The 21,276-nt window shown below is 50.9% G+C and overlaps 1 long non-coding RNA gene across 3 annotated transcripts in view; it reads right to left on the bottom strand.

Annotated features, from left to right (window-relative positions):
- Window positions 1-21,276, bottom strand: part of LOC140425577 (uncharacterized) — an 81,616-nt gene that overhangs the window by 50,823 nt on the left and 9,517 nt on the right. For all 3 annotated transcript variants that reach the window (XR_011947898.1, XR_011947899.1, XR_011947897.1), the window contains exons 2-3: window positions 6,373-6,577; window positions 676-742 (exon numbers count right to left, since the gene is read on the bottom strand). This is a non-coding gene — a long non-coding RNA (uncharacterized lncRNA). The remainder of the gene's footprint in view (window positions 1-675; window positions 743-6,372; window positions 6,578-21,276) is intronic.

The raw sequence follows: 21,276 nt of genomic DNA, 5'->3' as shown, positions 1-21,276 counted from the left end.
AAGTTGCCCCTTAATTGGAAAAAAATGAATTGGGTGCTCTAAACTTATTAAAAACAAATGAATGCTAACATTGCATTTGCCTTCCTAAATGCCGACTGAACCTACACGTTAACCTTAAGAGAATCGTGAACAAGGACTCCCAAGTCCCTTTGTGCTTCTGATTTCCTCAGCATTTTCCCAGCTTGCTTGAATGATGTTACGTCCAGTTAATGGAAGGCAGCTTCTCACTTCACACACTGAGAACTCAAAAGTGAATCGAGCTACCCTGTCTTGCTTTTTGTTTTGTTCGATAAATTATCTGACTTTACAGCATTGCTCACGCCAGCTTTGGCTTCGATATTAAAACAATGAGTCAATCATTTAAAGGGCCCTTCATGCAGTCAAACTGTGTAACCCAATATAGAGTAGATAATTGACTGAAGGTACTCTCGCCCCAGAGCATTCTGACTGGGTGTCTTTGCTAACCTGGTGACTTCATTGTGCCACTAGCATATGTCAAAAACCGTCAAATAAACTCTGTAGAAACCAGTATATCTGTCGCCATGGATATCATCTCAATCATATACCTTTCGGCAAAACAGTGAAGAAAAACTTGTGAAACTATTCATAGCCGGGACCTGTATTAAAACAAAATAATTGCCTGTATATCCCTCCCACGCACAACTTTAAATTTACCATGTAAGCAACGCTGCTTCGAGGAATGTTCCAGCGCCGTTCTTGGACAATTATCGCTTTCACCCCACTACAGCAGGAATATAAATGAGAATAGGCTGAAGGTTAATCTGAAACATTAAAATACTAACGTTGGTTCAGTCGGATATCTGACTCATGCTGCACCAATGAAATACCTGAGTCATGCAAACGAATCAACTCGAGGGATTATTGTTAACTGCAATCTGTCGCAAAAGATTAGTTTGGTTATTTTATGTCTAATAACCTGGATGTTGTCTTCATGAATCCTTAATCTCAGTACTTACGTGCTGTTAATACAGCACAATCCCTGTCTCAGAGGAGTGCTGCATAAGAGCTCTATTCCTGCCCAGTGCACTTTCCTAGTTGTTTGTGCTGCGAGAATGACAGAATGGAGATGGTCCATTTTATGATGAATTTGGGTTTATGACAATGTGAAATGGTCTACCCGAGTTGTGAGCTTTCCCAATTGGGGAACAGTAATCCGAGGAAATTATGCCCACAGTTTCTGGAGGTGAATGATTCCCCGAGTGGTGTTCCTCATTGATAGCGTTGGACTTCAAATCACTCTCGTCCTTCGCAACCAACATCAACAGCTTGCATTTATAGCTTGGCGGCTCGAGGCAATAACAATAATGAAGAACAAAGTGTTTATTGGCAACTAGCAAGGGTAACTTATGTACAGGCACAGTATAGGTGTTAACACTCTGGTTCCTGGGTTCTCTCTGACCAAACTCCCGATCCCTGGGACCCGCGCAGGTCCCTCATTGGCCGAGGTTCAAGCGCTTCCGCATGATAGGTCCTGAGCCAGTCATGTGGACCGCGAGGATGCGCCCCTTAAAAGGGCCACGCTATTGCATCCCTCTGCCCTTACGTCCATCAATTAACCTATGTACAAGAAGGCTTCATACAAATAATGGGCGTGATCTACCCGAATGGGAACAGACTCCCGTAGCGAGAGTGTTTAGCTGGGTGTTTGCCGGTGTTTGCAGTCAAGAAACTCTATTGAACGCTCATTCGGGTAGATAGGGGCCTCAGCGGGAAACGCCCCGATGACGCCATATTTAATCCCGTTCTCTGCACTGAGGAGCTCCGCTTGCTGGAACTCCTCAGTGCAGGAGGAGATCAGGGCACCATTTTTAAATGGCGTCCCAATCTCTCGACCCCCCCGACACGTCCCCAAACCCCCCAACTCACCTATAACGGGGTCTTCAGGCCCCCACCCCCACAGGGCACCCTGGGGCAGATCCACAGCACAGGGAAAATGCCAGCCTGGCAGTGCTTGGATATCCGGATGCGTGCCACCTGGGTGCCAGCCTGGCACTGTCAAAGTGCCCAGGTGGCACTGCCAGCTGATGGGGCACTGCCAGGGTGCCAGATTGGCACTGCCAAGGTGCCAAGCTGGCATTTTATGCATGCGCGCGATCGGACCTGGGTTGCCTGGCGTGGGTGTTGGGCGGTGCATAGGGGTGGGGGGGTGCCCCCATGTTGCGTTCAGGCTGGGGGGTGATTGGGATATTTTTTGCGGGCTTCGGAAATCAGGATGCAATTTAAAAATGGGTTCCAAACTCTCGCTGCAACGGGGAGTTCTGGTGAGCGCAGCTCCCCGTTATACAAACGGGGAGATGTGCGGCCTTGGCTGCGTGTTCCCCGTTTAGGCCCCTTGGTGAATTCTGAATTCTCGCTCAGTGTACCCGAAGAGGTGACAGAGTATGACGACTAGGGGCTTTTCACAGTAACTTCATTGCAGTGTTAATGTAAGCCTACTTGTGACACTAATAAAGATTAGTATTATCGTTCAAAGTGAGTCGCGTTGAAAAGCCATGTGTTTCTTGACACTGCGACCGCCAGGAAACGTGCGGCTAAATGCGCTCGCCCGGGGACTTTGTTCCCTTTTGGGAAGATTGCGCCCGTTATTAATTATAGATATGTTTAGGCGGCATGGCGGCGCAGTGGTTAGGACCCGGGTTCGATCCCGGCCCTGGGTCACTGTCCGTGTGGAGTTTGCACTTTCTCCCCGTGTTTGAGTGGGTCTCGCCCCCACAACCCAAAGATGTGCAGGCTAGGTGGATTGGACACGCTAAATTGCCCCTCAATTGGAAGAAAAGAATTGGGCACATTAAATTTTGAGGGAAAAAAATTGTAGGTCAGTTTTAAGGGAGACGAATTGGGAAGGAATTCCTGAGCTTGGGTTCGAGACAGCAGATGGGGAAAAGGGAGGGATGAACAAGAGGCCAGAGTCTGCAGACTAAAGGTCCTTAGGCGTTGCAGGCATGGAAGGGATTCCAGATTTGGGGAAGGTGAAACCGTGAAGGAGATTTAAACAGAAGGGTGGTAAATCTAACTTTGAAGCAAATATGTTAGCGAGGACTGAGGTGATGGGTATGTGGGATTAGGTGTAGGATAGAACAGGGGCTGCAGAGTTTTGGGTGAAATTTATGAAGGGAGATTTTATAGAGGGAGATGCAAAGAAGCTCAGAGAATTAGAATAGGAAGTGACAGATGTGTGGATCAGATAGGAGATCAGCGATGGTATTGAGGTGGATGGTCGATGTAATGGGAAGGTTAATGGGTCAGAGGTTCACCTCAGTGTTTATTAGGGTTGTGAACAACTCTGCCTTGGCCAGGGCCTTGATGGTGGGCAAAGAGGGAGGGGTATAGGGTGTGACCGTTGTGGCAGGAGCCAGAGAATATGACCTTTAGTGTTCCAATGTGAATGGAGCAAATTGTGGTTCCTCTAAGATTGGATACCAGATAGTCTGACAATCCTTACTTTGCCTGGATTCTGCTTCCCTCTGCATGTTCGTAATATATCCATCATTTATTTGGTCACCCTCACACCTTGTGAAATGGTCTGTCATGTTTTTCTATATTGGAGGCATTGATGGTGGTGGTGTCTTGCACGTCTGAATTGCTCTTGGCAACATGCACCTTTACACACATGTTGCAGTCAGGAGCTCTGGATAGTGATGGTAGAGACTCCAAAGTTCTTTCCATCACATTGCTGACCAGAAATCTCTCCCACTCTTACCGCCTGCCATTAGTTTGCATTGGAAGGATTTACAAGTTGATACTCAACCTGTCTGGCCTCATTATGAACACACCTTCTTTGAACTGGAGACACATCACAAATTGTTATTGTGATGGTGAAGTGATACATAGATTAAGCATTTAGTTAAAGGGAGAAGGAAGAAGGTTAGAGATGTGAGTAAGTATGGGTAGTGGGTGGGAACATAATGGGATAGGGGATAGAAATGGGAGCTGGAGATCCTCTAGTGTTATACAGCTATCTATTATTACTCTATGAGAATTTAACAAGAAACTGGATCTGAGATATTTGATTTCAATTAAAGTGCATTGGCACCACATGATTCTTATCCTTTCTCTTAAGACCATTTGATCAGCTAACCGCAAACATGTAATTAAATAATAACCCTCTGTTAAACAGTGGGTCCCCTGCGTACCTAGGCTTCCCTTCGGTTTAACTGAAAGAAACCAATTGAAAATTCGCACAGTCCTTCCAACAGAACTGCAAATCCATGAAACAGCCGTTCCGAATATTTCCCTTTTACAATAGTACAGCCCATAATTTTGATAATTTCCTCACTGTTGTCCTGCCGTAACGTTCAGCTTTACATATTATTTTGCAGTCTGGCGGACTGAGCAGTAACATGTTTTGGATGTTATCCATCAATGTTAAAACAAATGGATTGAGTTTAATTCTTTATTTGCAAGCTGACATTACAGGATGGAGGACATGCCTCCATGCTGATTAGCTGCCGATTTAAAGCACCTTACAATGCAATTACCGTATTAGCCAATTAACTGAGGTTGGCAGAGTCAGGGATGGTTTCAACCTAGGATTGAGTACGAATTAGAGTTCAGTATAATTCCCACCAGAGATACCCACCGTAACCAACCCACATGGGGATGGCTAAGGCTTCAAGTGCTGCCTCATTTATTTTGCTTGTCCATCAGTAATATCGACATGTGTAAGGTCAGAGGAGGCGGCTGTGGTCGATTTGGTTACTTTTTCGAAAAATATAAGACTGCGTTCTCTCTAATGTTCCTCAATTCCTCCTCTTTACCCCCCAGCAGGTCCTTCCTGCAGGTGCACAGTATCGTCCCTTCCGCTGCCCTGGAAGGGGGTGCAGGGCAGGGGTTGATGGTGAGGGAGAGACCGTCGTGGACCTCCTTCTGGAACCTGGAAAGGAGGTGGGAAGAGATACAATGGTTGTTGTCGAGAGTCATCCCGAGCAGCTTCACAGTTCCCAGGCACGCACACGGAGATAAACAACAATTGCTGCCAAAAGACCATCAACTTGCTCTTTGGCCTGCCATAAACCTGTTGGCCTTCCAATGCAAAGAGCTGTCCACGTCTGTGTTTTGCAGACTGGCAAATTCCATGGTCCAGGATTATGTACTGAGGGTCGCACTAGAGGTTGGGGCAGCTACAGTAAAACCTCAATGGGGAAAGGTCACCACCTCGGACCCCTCCACTGTAGTACACCAAGGGATGCTGTTAAAACCTCTTGGGCTGTGTGCACCAGAGAATGCTTGGCATGAAATGCAAATGTTCATTGTAAATATAACATGTCATTGCAAGTGTAGTGAGGCACCTCAGTCAAGCCGCACATACAGTGTTGAAAGAAACTGATTTATTTTCCACTTTATGAACTGACATGGAATGTACCTTTACAAATTTTATGGATGAAGGAAATCTTTTGGGGGGAAAAAGGTTTCTACTTTTTCAATTTTGCCAAAACGTGATAAAGATCCTGACAGAGAACACCCATAAGAAACAGCAGATCAGGAAAAAGCTTTAGGAACCCGGAGCGTGTAAAATATTAAAGTGCCTCCCAGTCTGATTCCTAACTCCAAGTCTATCTGTGAAGTAATTGGACCTCCTGTTACAGAAACCACAAGTGCCTAGTTTCATGATTGACTGAACATTCATCTCTTTGAGGGAACCCTGCAATCATCCTGATATCCGAATTGAGCTATTTGAACTCAGCTAAACTACAGTACAAGAGTGGAGAACATTCTTTTCTTGACTGGGCCCATGATAAATGTTCCCCGACAACAAGCAAGATATGCAAATTATGAATGTTTTTTGACAACGAGCGAAAGCACACTATTCTCTTGACCACATTTTTTCTTGAGTGTGTGTGTGCTTGTGTGCGTTTGTGTGCATTTTTGTGTGTGATTGTGTGTGTGAGCTTGTGTGTATATGTTTGTGTGCGTGTGTTTGTGTGTGTGCGGACTTGCATGTTTACATGTGTGCATGTGCCTATTAGTGTGTGTTTATGTGTGCGTGTATGTGTGCACATGTGCGTGGTGAGTGCTGAGTAATCGCCATAGAGTTTACACTTTCAGGATGAATGCGTGAATAAATAATCCTCTTTATTTAAACCCACAAAAACTTGCTGTTTTTAAAACAAATTGACCACACAACCTGGATGCTGAGAAACTCACTCATATTCCTCACTAGAAATCTACACCGACTGTGGGGAGTAAGGGAAAGGGTACAAGCGTTTCAGTTCTTGAACCCAACACGAGCATCAATTTGTTGCCCGCTCCCCTACTCTCTTCAAAGCCTGGTGTCTCCACTACAATGCAATGACAAGAATCGGATGCAGTGCTACAAATCAGCGATTTATACAAACAAGCTATTGTTCTTACCTGGAATCAGCAGAAGGGTTGCTTGAGGGGTCCAGTGGGAGCACTCCTGCTGCACCTGTCCTGCAAGGAGTCCGCTAGCAAGCACTTATATCCTGTCGTCGACTGCCTGTGCCTCCATTGAGATGCCGGGTTTCCTGACCCCAGAAAGTCCTAGCTGGAAGCTGTTAAACTTAAATCTGGCTCCCATCTGAATTTTTCCTCCTCTCTAAGATGGAAGACAGACACGTCACACAACCCGCCATGGTAAAAATGGTGGCAGCAGTTTGGGGTGATATTGAGCAGTTTAAAGTTTTAATCTCCCCGGACCCCACAACACGCTCCCGTCCAATAGCTTTAACTTTGACACCCCCAATAGGCAGGAGGTATTTTAAATGAAGGGTTAAAATCTTTAAAATCGAGATCCCGCCTCCGCAATATCAAGGCTCTGAACAAGACTAAAAGCAAGTTTGGGCCTACTTAGGATTCACAAAGTGTGGCCTGGTAATTAGATTTGCACATTGAGGTAATTTTTAAGCCCAGAGCAGGAGGATGGCAGTCAGGTCAGAGGCGGCCAAGGTACGTTATTGGCCCTTGCAGGCCTGAGAAACCGGACGCTAGCAATCCGACCAGAAACAAGGATCCCCAGTCAACCTGAATCACAGGCTGATGTCAAGTTAATTCCTTTCTCCAGTTTAAAGTATCCGACGAATGATCGTAAACTTGCCTTCCCTGTTTTTATTTGTCCAAACCTTTTCTGCATCGGTTGCCTTGACACCCCTGCTTGCCAACCTAACTATGAACTCTTCTTCAGTTTGGCTTGTGCCCTCATAATCTAATCATCCCAACACGTAATCCCTGCGGCACATCACATCACCACCACTGTACCAATCCAAAATCTTTCATTTATCCCTACTGTTTGCGGCAGTTCATTCCCCTTGATGCCATAATGCATTTATGTCAATAACTGTGTCTCTTATGTGATGGATTTATCAAATGTCTTCTCAAAATTCATATATGTAACACCAAAGATGTGTTAAGGAGTGAATTCCTGGCTACTGAAACAGTGGCGTTATATGTTACAGTCAGGATGGTGTGTGACCTGGAGGTGATTCTGCTATCATCACATTGCTGAGCTCTCTTTTTAACGATAGGGGATGTGGGGCTGGGCTGGGACTGTTACAGTAACGTTAGTGAGCTGTTGCACCCTGCAGATTAAACACACAGCATGCCACTGGTTCTGAGTCTATTTACAGGGGCCCAAATCAAGCAGACGCTCTGTCTTGAACGGTGCTAAGTTTCTGGAATGATTTTGTTTCCATAGGAAGGGACAATTTAGCGTGGCCAATCCACCTACCCTGCACATCTTTGGGTCGTGGGGGTAAGACCCATGCAGACACGAGGAGAATGTGCAAAGTCCACATGGACAGTGAGCTAGGGCCGAGATCGAACCTAGGTCCTCGGCGCTGTGAGGCAGCAGTGCTAACCACTGCACCACTGTGCCGCCCAGTTTCTTGAATGTTGTCGTGGCAGTATCAATCCAGGACAGCGATGGTTATTCCGGCACACTCCTGATGTGAGCCTTGTAGACAGTGAAGGGGTATTAAGTGGTCAGACAGGCACAAAGCCCCCGAACTCCATCCTCATCCTGATGGGTGGGGGTCTTGGCAGTGGTGGTGCCATTGAAAGTCAGGGGGAGTTGGTTACGCCTCTGCACATTGGAAATTATCTGGCCCACTTAATGTGGCATAAGTATTACCTGTCACCGGTTAGCTCAAACTTGCATGGTGCCCAGGACACAGTTCAGGCTGCAGAAGTTACTGCTGAAGTTAGGACTGTAGCTTAGCAAGGGCAGCACGGTGGCCCAGCGGTTAGCAGTGCTGCCTCATGGCGCCGAGGTCCCAGGTTCGACCCCGGCTCTGGGTCACTGTCAGTGTGGAGTTTGCACATTCTCCCCGTGTTTGCGTGGGTTTCGCCCCCACAACCCAAAAGATGTGCAGGGTAGGTGGATTGGCCATGCCAAATTATCCCTTAATTGGAAATTGGGTACTCTAAATTAAAAAAAGAAAAGGACTGTAGCTTAGCGTACACTGGTCAATGAACAGCCTCACTCATGGCATTATAGTTGTTGACTGAAGTTGTTCCAAGGACACTGGTTTGAGATACTCCATGTCCTCAAGCTGCAACAATCTTCTCTTTTGTAATGGGTTTGATTACAGCCTCCTGCTGGTCTCCGATTAACTCTAGCTCTGTTCAGGGTGATTAAGACTGGCTATGGAGTGCCAGGTACCTGTCGCTAAAGGATACCAGGTTGTGTCAGTCCACAAGTTACCGTGTTTATCGAATTCAATTGCATGAGATGCCACGGCGAGATTTGAGCTTCTGACATCTGGGAGGTCTTCTACTGCCATGACCACCATGTACCACGCCCAAGTGCCCTGTTATTTACTAAACAATGCTAACCATGCTTGATTGCTTGATCAAAGTGTTGATTAATTTTATCCCGCTTAATGGATTCTAGAAACTAAGGGGCAGAATATCTCCTCCCCCTCCCCACCTCATTGCGGTGGTGGAGGTGGCCAGCAATTGGCCGGGGGCATGAGACTCCAGCCCTGCTGCTGTCAACAGGTTGTCCGCACCCTCCACTGCTGGGGAACCCATGGCAGGGGGTCGGCGTTGGCTTAACTGGAAGATTCCGCTGGCGGGAACAGCTGGAAAGTTTTGGCTCAAGTAAAAATTGGATGGGGTGGGGAGGGTGGGATGGGGGCGCAGGATGAATGGAACTCTTCCTTCTCCATGGATATGCCTTTCAACCTGAACCACTCTCTGTTATCTGGGTGTAGATATTTCAGGCATACACCCATGGTATTCATGATACAAGGGGAGTGCCTGTCCCTTGGGCGAGGAGGAAGGGAAGGAGGGGGGGGGACGGAAGGGGGGAGGATTCGAAGCATTGGTGATGCTTTATCACATTCTAAGTGATTAAGTAAAAAATCTATTTAAAATTCCCCTGTTTTCCGAACAGGCCAGAGCCGTTCTGCATTCGATCGCTGTGCGTTGGATTTTAATTGAGAAACAATAAATCCCGTTGAATGCCTCCAGCTGCGTTTGTGTGACAGGAATGTGAAAGTTTCCCAGTCCAGAGGAGCGGAGAAGCAAAAACAAATGTGCGACATAGTTGCTGCACTTGCAATGCGGGCATCACATAACCACCTGCTCGTCTGCGTTACCTCCCCCGCCCCACTATCGGCGAGAAATCCGAACAGAAGCAAAAGGGTGAAGAATTATCCACAATGAAGCCTGTGCGGTGAGGCCTCCATTTTGATAGAACTCCATGGACAGCCGCCATTTCCTTCCTCTGAACTAACCCGACAGCACCAACAACAGTGAATGCTGCCATTGTGCTGAGGTGTTCGGGAGGGGATGGAAAGTGGGGTGGGGGGGGGGGGGCGGGGGTGGAGCAGAAGGTGTCTCAGTAAGCCGATGATTTGTTGTTGTACATCTCCAACCAGGGTTATATGGTGGGGGATATAATGGGCCTGCTCAGGAGATGCAGGTTAGAAGTTGAATTTGGAAAAGAGTGAGTGTCTTTTCTGGGGTCTTCTCCGGGAGCGGGAGCCGGTCTGAGAGGGTTGCCGTTTCGGGTGGCGACTAGCCGCTTTAGGTACCTGGGAGTACAGGTGGGAGTGAGTTTCGTGAACCTGGTGGGTGGGGTGGGAGGCGGATTTATTGAGGTGGGACGGCCAACCCTTTATCGTTGACAGGCCGGGTGCAGGCAGTAAAGATGAATATTTTGCACCGGTTTCTGTTCTTATTTCAGCGCCGACCGGTCTTTTTGCCAAAAACGTTTTTTATGGGGTTGGAACGGTTGATTTTGTCGTCTGTTTGGAAAAGTAAGGTTGCAAGGATTAGGAAGAGGGTGCTTCAGAGAGGGCGGAAGTCAGGGAGTCTGGCCCTTCCGAACCTGTTGTACTATTATTGGGTGGCGAACGCTGAGAAGGTGCCAGGTTGGGGTAAGGAGCCGAAGACTTTTTGGGTGAAGTTGGAGGCGGGCTCTTGGAAGGGGTCAGGGGTGCGGGCGTTGGTCATGGCACGGCTCCTGTTTGCCCCAGGGAAGTATTCTGGGTGTCCGGTGGTGGGGGCCACGCTATAGATATGGAGACAATTCCGGCAACACTTTAGGTTAGGGTTGGGGTCGACGTTGATGCCGATTCGAGGGAAACATTTGTTTGAGACAGCGACGCTGGATGCTCAGTTTTGGAGTTGGGAGGGGTGGGGTGACGGAGATGAGGGAATTATTTCTGAAAGGGCGATTCGCGAGTTTGGAGGAGTTGATGGAGAAGGTTGGGATTCCGCGAGAGTGAGGCCTTTAGGTATGTGCAGGGGTGGGACTTGGCAAAGAAGGTTCCCCCAGCTTTTCCAGTCGAACCACCTTCCTCGTTGTTGGAGGGGATGTTGACAGTGATGGGGCTGGAGAGGTGGGGGGGGGGGTCACCTTGGTGATTCATGGGAGGATGTTCGAGGGTGATAGGGTGTTGTTGGAGGGGGTGAAAGACAGGTGGGAGGAGGAGCTGGTGCTGGGGGGGGGGGGGGGGTTATGGCGAGAGGTGCTGCGGAGGGTGAACGCCTCAGCTTCATCCGCGAGGCTGGGGCTGATACAGTTGAAGTTGGAGCACAGGGCACACCTGACGAAGTACAGGATGAGCTGGTTGTTTGAGGGGATGGAGGACATTTGTGAGCGATATGGGAGGGGTCCGGCCAATCATGTACATATGTTCTGGCCCTGCCCGAAGTTTGGAGAGATTTTGGAGGTTGTTATTCAGCACCACGTTGGCGAAATTGTGCATGGTGATGTACCGCCAATTACCACGAGACGAGAATGGTGGAACAATCGAGGCTTTATTGAACAAGATGTTGTGCCTCCTGAAGCTGGAACCAGAATGGCTACAGCACGGCGAGCACACACTTTTATACCCCGCCTGCTGGGCGGAGCCAGCAGGCAGGGATTTCCCATTGTACCTCTAATATACGGGCAGTGCCGTAATACATATAATATACCACGAGTGGAGCGGTGCTGCAATGTTCAGGTGGCCCTGGTACATGGCTGCCTGTGATAGGGCAGCTCTGTCCTGGAACTCGGCCACTGCCTGTACAGAGGACCCCAGGCCTCAGACATCCTGATCCATCGTCGAAACCTTCGCCCCCAGGAGCTCCACTATGGAAGCCACCTGTGTGGTGTAAGCCTGGGTGGCATGCATGGTTGGCACCACTTGCTGCTCCTGCACGTGGTTGGACTCCTCCAACTGCGCCTGCAGGCACTGGATGCTCGCCGACAACCCCTCATGTAGTCCCTGGCTCTGCAACTGCATCTCCACTATTGTTGGCACCACCCTTTCCAGAAGCTCGAGACCTGTCTGGATGGCAGCTAGTCACTGGGTTCATCCCGCCTTACCACCGTCCGACCCAACGGGTTTCTACCTCCACCTGCTACACTGGATCAGCTGTGTGGTAATGTCCCAGGAGCCTCTTCACTGAAGTGCCCAACCGAGGTGAGTGTCTCTGGGGCGGTGGTGGATGTTGGAGACAGCTGCGACGGGAAGTCCGTGTCGTCCCCGGACTGGTGCTCCGGGGTGCCTTTGGCTGCGGGTCGAGGGCTCCCATCCGGGTCCTCCTCCTCCTCCTTGCTGCTCTCCTCCTGTGGTTGGGTTGGGGGTTGGGGGGGGGCATGAGAAGTGCCCGCCTCATCGCCAGATGATCCTGCAAGACACAAGGCATGACGCATGATGGGACTGTGGGTTGGGGTGATGGAGGGGTGTGGTATTATAGGTATTACGGTACCTGAGAGGCTGAAATACCATTGGTAGAACCTATATGCTTGCCATTGGCTAGAGTGCATAATAGCTCCGCCCTGATAGGCAGGGTATAAGAACACGTGCCGTCCCAGCAGCCCTCATTCTGCACCTGAGCTGCTGGGGGAAACATCTAGCTTATTAAAGCCTTCAGTTGGACTACAACCTCGTTTTAGTGGTCATTGATCGTGCATCAATTTAATAAGCTAGATTTTAATAAGAAAGGATGAAGCTTCGAATCAAGCCGGAGTGTCTGCAACTTAGCCCCCACGCGGCGAACTCAGCGGCGATCTTTAAGCACTGGCTGGCGTGTTTTAAAGGGTACCTCGAGACGGCAGAAAACGCACACACAGGAGAGCAGAAACTGCTCGTCCTGCACTCAAGGGTGAGACCGGAGATCTACACCCTCATCGAGGAAGCGGAAGACTTCGATGCAGCAATCGAGCTGCTAATAGGACACTATATTCGCCCAGTAAACCAGGTCTACGCCCGGCACCTGCTTGCAACAAGACGGCAAACCCCTGGGGAATCATTGGAGGAATTCTACTACGTACTCCTGGTGCTGGGCAGAAGCTGCGGCTGCCCGCACGTTTCGGCGAGCGAGCACACGGAACTCTTAGTCTGGGACGCTTTCGTGGCAGGTATGCTTTCATCACAAATCCGCCAGCGCCTGTTAGAGAAAGACACCCTGGGTCTCAGGGAGGCACGGGCCCTTGCAGGCTCCTTGGATGTGGCCTCCAGGAATGCCCGCGCCTACGTTCCAGACCGCACGGCAGCCCCCTGGGCAGCGTGGAACCCCGCAGCGGCCGACCCAGAGACTTCCCCTGTTCCCCCGCAGGCCTGCGCTGCAAGGCGGCCTGACAACCCCGAGGGGCCCCGCTGCTACTTTTACGGGCAGGCCAAGCACCCCCGCCAGCGCTGCCCGGCCCGCGCATCCACCTGCAGGGGATGCGGCAAAAAAGGGCCATTTCGTGGGGGTATGTCAAGCCCGAGCGGTGGCCGTGGTATCCAGCGGCGAATCCGGACCGCCACCACAAACGTCTCCATGGGCCCCATGTGGCCAGCGATCGCCGCCACCCCCATATCCCAGGGCCAAGTACGGACCTCTGGGCGCTGCCATCTTGTTCCACGGACGCCACGCTTGAGGGTCGGGCGCCGCCATGATGTGCACCCCCGGCCATGTGCGACCAATGGGAGACGCCATCTTGGATGGGACCCCAGGACCCCAACTCGGCTGACCACACACTGCCTGAACAGAATTCCCAACTATTGCGATTGGCCTCGGTGACTCTGGATCAATCTCGACCTCGAACACTCTCAACAGCAACAACGACTGTTTTCATCAACGGCCACGAGATGTCCTGCCTAATTGACTCTAGGAGCACGGAGAGCTTCACACACCCCGACACGGTAAGGCGCTGTTCCCTCCTCATCCACCCTGTTAATCAAAAAATTTCACTGGCCTCCGGTTCCCACTCAGTGGAGATAAAGGGGTTTTGTTTAGCAAACCTCACAGTCCAGGGAAGGGAGTTCAAAAATTTCCGTCTCTATGTCCTTCCCCACCTCTGCGTGGCTACACTCCTGGGTTTAGACGTCCAGTGTAACCTTCAAAGTCTGACCTTCCAATTCGGCGGCCCTATACCCCCCCTTACTGTCTGCGGCCTCGCGACCCTTAAGGTCGACCCGCCTTCCTGTTTGCGAACCTCACCCCAGATTTCAAACCCGTCGCCACCAGGAGCAGACGCTACAGTGCCCAGGACTGGAACTTTATTAGATCAGAGGTCCAAAGGCTACTTGAGGGAAGGGGTCATTGAAGCCAGCAACAGCCCCTGGAGAGCCCAAGTAGTGGTGGTAAAGACCGGGGAGAAGCATAGGATGGTCATCGACTACAGTCAGACCAGCAACAGGTTTACGCAGCTGGACGCGTACCCCCTCCCCCGCATATCCGACCTGGTAAACAGGATCACGCATTATAAGGTCTTCTCCACGGTGGATCTCAAGTCCGCCTACCACCAGCTCCCCATCCGCACTAGTGACTGCAAATACACTGCCTTAGAGGCAGACGGGCGGCTCTATCACTGCTTAAGGGTTCCCTTTGGTGTCACTAACGGGGTCTCGGTCTTCCAACACGAGATGGACCGAATGGTTGACCGGTACGGTTTACAGGCAACATTCCCGTATCTCGATAATGTCACCATCTGCGGCCACGACCAGCAGGACCACGACACCAACCTCCGAAAATTCCTCCAGATCGCAAAGATCCTTAACCTAACATACAATGAGGATAAATGCGTGTTTAGCACCGACCGGCTAGCCATTCTCGGCTACGTAGTGCGAAATGGAGTTATAGACCCCAACCCTGAACGCATGCGCCCCCTTATGGAGTTCCCCCTCCCTCACTGCTCTAAGGCCCTGAAGCGCTGCCAAGGGTTTTTTAGCTACTACGCCCAGTGGGTCCCCAACTACGCAGACAGGGCCCGTCCCCTGATCCAAACCACAGTTTTTCACCTGTCGATAGAGGCCCGCCAGGCCTTCAGCCGCATCAAAGCAGACATTGCAAAGGCCACGATGCACGCCATTGACGAGTCCCTCCCCTTCCAGGTCGAGAGCAACGCGACTGATATAGCTCTGGCGGCCACCCTCAACCAAGGGGGCAGACCCGTGGCCTTCTTCTCACGTACCCTCCATGCTTCCGAAATCCGCCACTCCTCAGTCGAAAAGGAGGCCCAGGCCATTGTAGAAGCTGTGCGACATTGGAGGCATTACCTGGCCGGCAGGAGATTCACTCTCCTCACTGACCAACGGTCAGTGGCTTTCATGTTCGATAATGCACAGCGGGGCAAGATAAAAAACAACAAGATCTTGAGGTGGAGGATCGAACTCTCCACCTACAACTACGAGAACTTGTATTGTCCCGGGAAGCTAAATGAGCCTCCTGATGACTTCCGGGTGCGGCGATGACCAGCTGAGTCGCACGTTTCGGCAGCTCCCTGTGAAACGGACTTTTGGGCTCTTGATAGGAGCCCCAACGGCAATTTTAACGGCTGAAAACACCGTGCGGTAAACCAGAAGGGTGTTCCCCCTGGACACGGATGGAAAAAGGAGAGGAAAGTGGCCGGATTGCAGCGGATCCTTTGGAACAACGGCAAGGAAGGCAAGCAGAAACCAAGATGGCGTCGGAAGGTGGCAGTTTCATATGGGGCCCTGAACAACAAGAGTTTTTGAAACGCTGCGTGGAGGAGATAAAAAAGGAAATGAAGAAAGAGTTGTTGGCCCCGATATTACAGGCGATTGAAGGGCTGAAAGAGGAACAAAAGACCCAGGAGCAGGAGCTTCGGGTCGTGAAGGCGAAAGCAGCTGAGAATGAAAACGATATACAGGGCCTGGTGGTGAAGTCGGAGATACAGGAGGCACACCAGAAACGATCTGTGGAGAGGTTGGAGGCACTGGAAAATAACGCAAGGAGGAACAACTTGAGGATTCTTGGCCTTCCTGAAGGTGTGGAGGGGGCGGACGTCGGGGCATATGTGAGCACGATGCTGCACTCGTTAATGGGAGTGGAGGCCCCGACGGGTCCGTTGGAGGTGGAGGGAGCATACCGAGTTATGGTGCGAGGACCGAGAGCAGGAGAAGCTCCCAGAGCCATAGTGGTGAGATTTCTCCGTTTTAAGGATAGAGAAATGGTCCTTAGATGGGCGAAGAAAACTCGGTGTAGTAAATGGGAGAACGCGGTGATCCGCGTCTATCAAGATTGGAGTGCGGAGGTGGCGAGAAGGAGGGCGAGCTTTAATCGGGCCAAAGCGGTACTTCACAAAAAAAAGATAAAGTTTGGAATGCTGCAACCGGCAAGACTGTGGGTCACATATCAAGGGAGGCACCACTACTTTGAGACGGCGGATGAAGCGTGGACTTTTATTGTAGAAGAAAAATTGGAATGATTGGACTACGAAAATGAACGTTTGGACAAAGTGGTGGGACGAGTGGGGGGGGGGTGGGGGGGGCGAAGAGGGATTGTATTGTATGATTAATCCTGCGGTATGGTAACTTTTCTTTCTCCCACAGGTGGTGATGGGGGGAGGTGGGGAGGGAGAGGAGATGGGGCGTTGGCCATGGGAGGCGGGGCCGAGGGAGAGGCGCGGGCTTGGTTCCCGCGCTATGATAATTATGGCGGGAATAGAGAAGCAGGAAGGAGGGGGCACCGCACGGGGCGAGCCGTGATCACGGGGGGAAGCCGAGGTCAGCCAGAGTTTGCTGACTTCTGGGAGCAACATGGGGGGAGTAATTACGCTAGCGGGGGGTCTAGCGGGGGGGGGGGGGGGAGGGGGGAATTACTGGGTTGCTGCTGCTGGGGAAAGGGGGGAGTGGGTGCGGGAAAGGATGGGCGGGGGGGGCACCGTCTGGGAGAAATACAGCCGCGTGGGAACTGGGCGAGAAGCTGGAAAAAGATGATGGCTAACCGGCAAGGGGGGGGGGGGGGAAGCCCCCCAACTCGGCTGATCACGTGGAACGTGAGGGGGCTTAACGGGCCGATAAAGAGGGCACGAGTACTCGCACACCTTAAGAAACTTAAAGCAGATGTGGTCATGTTACAGGAAACGCACCTGAAACTGATAGATCAGGTTGGGTTGCGCAAAGGATGGGTAGGGCAGGTGTTCCATTCGGGGCTGGATGCGAAAAACAGGGGGGTGGCTATATTAGTGGGGAAGCGGGTAATGTTCGAGGCAAAGACTATAGTGGCGGATAACGGGGGCAGATACGTGATGGTGAGTGGCAAATTACAGGGAGAGATGGTGGTGTTGGTAAACGTGTATGCCCCGAATTGGGACGATGCCAATTTTATGAGGCGAATGCTAGGACGCATCCCAGACCTAGAGACCGGAAAGCTGATAATGGGGGGAGACTTTAACACGGTGTTGGAACCAAGGCTGGATAGGTCGAAGTCCAGGACTGGTAGGAGGCCGGCAGCAGCCAAGGTGCTTAAGGATTTTATGGAGCAGATGGGAGGGGTGGACCCGTGGAGATTCAGTAGACCTAGGAGTAAGGAGTTCTCGTTTTTCTCCTATGTCCATAAAGTCTATTCACGCATAGACTTTTTTGTGTTGGGTAGGGCATTGATCCCGAGGGTGAGGGGAACGGAATATACGGCTATAGCCATTTCGGATCATGCCCCACACTGGGTAGACTTGGAGATAGGGGAGGAAACAAGAGGGCGTCCACCCTGGAGAATGGATATGGGACTAATGGCGGATGAGGGGGTGTGCTTAAGGGTGAGGGGATGCATTGAAAAGTACTTGGAACTCAATGACAATGGGGAGGTTCAGGTGGGAGTGGTCTGGGAGGCGTTGAAGGCGGTGGTTAGGGGGGAGCTGATATCAATAAGGACACATAAAGGGAAGCAGGAGAGTAAGGAACGGGAGCGGTTGTTGCAAGAACTTTTGAGGGTGGACAGACAGTATGCGGAAGCACCGGAGGAGGGACTGTATAGGGAAAGGCAAAGGCTGCATGTGGAATTTGACTTGCTGACCACAGGCACTGCAGAGGCACAATGGAGGAAGGCGCAGGGTGTACAGTATGAATATGGAGAGAAGGCGAGCAGATTGCTGGCACACCAATTGAGGAAAAGGGGAGCAGCGAGGGAAATAGGGGGGGTGAGAGACGAAGATGGAGAGACGGAGCGGGGAGCGGAGAGAGTGAATGAAGTGTTCAAGACATTTTATAAAAAATTGTATGAAGCTCAACCCCCGGATGGGAGGGAGAGAATGATGGAGTTTTTGGATCGGCTGGAAATTCCCAAGGTGGAAGAGCAGGAAAGGATGGGATTGGGAGCACAGATCACGGTAGAAGAAGTGGTGAAAGGAATTAGGAACATGCAGACGGGAAAGGCCCCGGGACCGGACGGATTCCCAGTTGAATTTTACAGAAAATATTTGGACTTGCTCGCCCCGCTACTGACGAGGACCTTCAACGAGGCAAAGGAAAGGGGACAACTGCCCCCGACTATGTCAGAAGCAACGATATCGCTTCTTTTAAAGAAGGAAAAGGATCCGCTACAATGCGGGTCCTACAGACCAATCTCCCTCCTCAATGTAGATGCCAAGGTCTTGGCCAAGGTAATGGCAATGAGAATAGAGGAATGTGTCCCGGGGGTGGTTCATGAAGACCAAACTGGGTTTGTGAAGGGGAGACAGCTGAACACGAACATACGGAGGTTGTTAGGCGTAATGATGATGGCCCCACCAGAGGGTGAAACGGAGATAGTAGTGGCGATGGATGCCGAGAAAGCATTTGATAGAGTGGAGTGGGATTATCTGTGGGAGGTGTTGAGGAGATTTGGGTTCGGAGAGGGGTATGTTAGATGGGTGCAGCTGTTGTATAGGGCCCCAGTGGCGAGTGTGGTCACGAATGGACGGGGATCGGCATATTTTCGGCTCCACAGAGGGACAAGGCAGGGATGTCCTCTGTCCCCATTACTGTTTGCACTGGCGATTGAGCCCCTGGCGATAGCGCTGAGAGGTTCCAAGGGATGGAGGGGAATACTTAGGGGAGGAGAAGAACACCGGGTATCTTTATATGCGGATGATCTGCTACTATATGTGGCGGATCCAGCGGAGGGGATGCCAGAAATAATGCGGATACTTGGGGAGTTTGGGGATTTTTCAGGGTATAAATTGAACATGGGAAAGAGTGAGCTGTTTGTGGTGCATCCAGGGGAGCAGAGTAGAGAAATAGAAGACCTACCGTTGAGGAAGGTAACAAGAGACTTTCGTTACCTGGGGATCCAGATAGCTAAGAATTGGGGCACATTGCACAGGCTAAATTTGACGCGGTTGGTGGAACAGATGGAGGAAGATTTCAAGAGATGGGACATGGTAGCATTGTCAATGGCAGGGAGGGTGCAGGCAGTTAAGATGGTGGTCCTCCCGAGATTCCTTTTTGTGTTTCAGTGTCTCCCGGTGGTGATCACGAAGGCTTTTTTCAAAAGGATAGAAAAGAGTATTATGGGTTTTGTTTGGGCCGGGAAGACTCCGAGAGTGAGGAAGGGATTCTTACAGCGTAGTAGGGATAGGGGGGGGCTGGCACTACCGAGCCTAAGTGAGTATTATTGGGCCGCTAATATTTCAATGGTGAGTAAGTGGATGGGAGAGGAGGAAGGAGCGGCGTGGAAGAGATTAGAGAGGGCGTCCTGTAGGGGGACCAGCCTGCAGGCTATGGTGACAGCCCCATTGCCGTTCTCACCAAGGAACTATACCACGAGTCCGGTGGTGGTAGCTACACTGAAGATTTGGGGACAGTGGAGACGACATAGGGGAAAGACCGGAGCACTGGGGGGGTCCCCGATAAGAAACAACCATAGGTTTGCCCCGGGGGGAATGGATGGGGGATATGGAATGTGGCAAAGAGCAGGTATAACGCAATTGAAAGATCTATTTGTGGATGGGAAGTTTGCGAGTCTGGGAGCGCTGACCGAGAAATATGGGTTGCCCCAAGGGAATGCATTCAGGTACATGCAATTGAGGGCTTTTGCGAGGCAGCAGGTGAGGGAATTCCCGCAGCTCCCGACACAAGAGGTGCAGGACAGAGTCATCTCAAAGAAATGGGTGGGGGACGGTAAGGTGTCGGATATATATAGGGAATTGAGAGACGAAGGGGAGACTATGATGGACGAACTAAAAGGGAAATGGGAAGAAGAGCTAGGGGAGGAGATTGAGGAGGGGATGTGGGCAGATGCCCTAAACAGGGTAAACTCGTCGTCCTCGTGCGCCAGGCTAAGCCTGATTCAGTTTAAGGTATTACACAGGGCACATATGACTGGAACACGGCTCAGTAAATTTTTTGGGGTGGAGGATAGGTGTGCGAGGTGCTCGAGAAGCCCAGCGAATCATACCCATATGTTTTGGTCATGCCCGGCACTACAGGGGTTTTGGATGGGGGTGACAAAGGTGCTTTCGAAAGTAGTAGGAGTCCGGGTCGAACCAAGCTGGGGGTTGGCTATATTTGGGGTTGCACAAGAGCCGGGAGTGCAGGAGGCGAAAGAGGCCGATGTTTTGGCCTTTGCGTGCGTCCCTAGTAGCCCGGCGCAGAATATTGCTAATGTGGAAAGAAGCCAAGCCCCCGGGGGTGGAGACCTGGATAAATGATATGGCGGGGTTCATAAAGTTAGAGCGGATTAAGTTCGTCCTAAGGGGGTCGGCTCAAGGGTTTACAAGGCGGTGGCAACCGTTCGTCGAATATCTTGCGGAAAGATAGATAGGGGAGAACAAAGAAGGCAGCAGCAGCAGCCCAGAACTTGGGGGGTGGGGGGGGGGGGGGGGGGGGGGGGGTGTGGCCTGAGACAAGGCAGTTGCCAATTAGGGCTAGTTTTTATTTTTGTTATTTAATATTTATTTATTTGTTGTTGTTTTCTTTTGTTCTTGTTTAAATAAAAAAGGTCATTATTATCTGTATTGTTATAATGTTGTGTAAAGGATGCACAATGTACTGTGTTGGTTGACCAAAAATTTTCAATAAAATATTATTTAAAAAAAAAAAAAAAAAATGAGCCTCCTGATGCCCTGTCCCGCGGCACATGTGCCACCGCACAAGTGGACCATTTCCGAGCCCTCCACGAGGACCTCTGCCACCCAGGGGTCACTCGCTTTTTCCATTTCGTCAAGACCCGCAACCTGCCCTACTCCATCGAGGAGGTCAGGACAGCCACCAGGGACTACCAAATCTGCGCGGAGTGCAAACCGCACTTCTACCGGCCAGAGAGAATGCACCTGATAAAGGCTTCCCGTCCCTTTGAACGCCTCAGCATGGACTTCAAATGCCCCCTCCCCTCCACTGACTGCAACACGCACTTTCTGAACGTGATTGGCGAGTACTCCCGGTTCCCATTCACCATCCTCTGCCCAGACATGACCGCCTCCACCGTCATCAAGGCCCTCCATAACATCTTTGCACTGTTCGGGTTCCCCGCTTACATACACAGCGATAGGGGGTCCTCCTTTATGAGCGACGAACTGCGTCAATTCCTGCTCAGCAAGGGCATCGCCTCAAGCAGGACGACCAGTTACAACCCCAGGGGTAACGGACAGGT

The sequence above is a fragment of the Scyliorhinus torazame genome, chromosome 6, assembly GCF_047496885.1.
Source record: "Scyliorhinus torazame isolate Kashiwa2021f chromosome 6, sScyTor2.1, whole genome shotgun sequence".
NCBI lineage: Eukaryota > Metazoa > Chordata > Chondrichthyes > Carcharhiniformes > Scyliorhinidae > Scyliorhinus > Scyliorhinus torazame.
The sequence above is the reverse complement of the archived record's forward strand: the minus strand, read 5'-3'. Positions and strand labels throughout refer to the sequence as shown.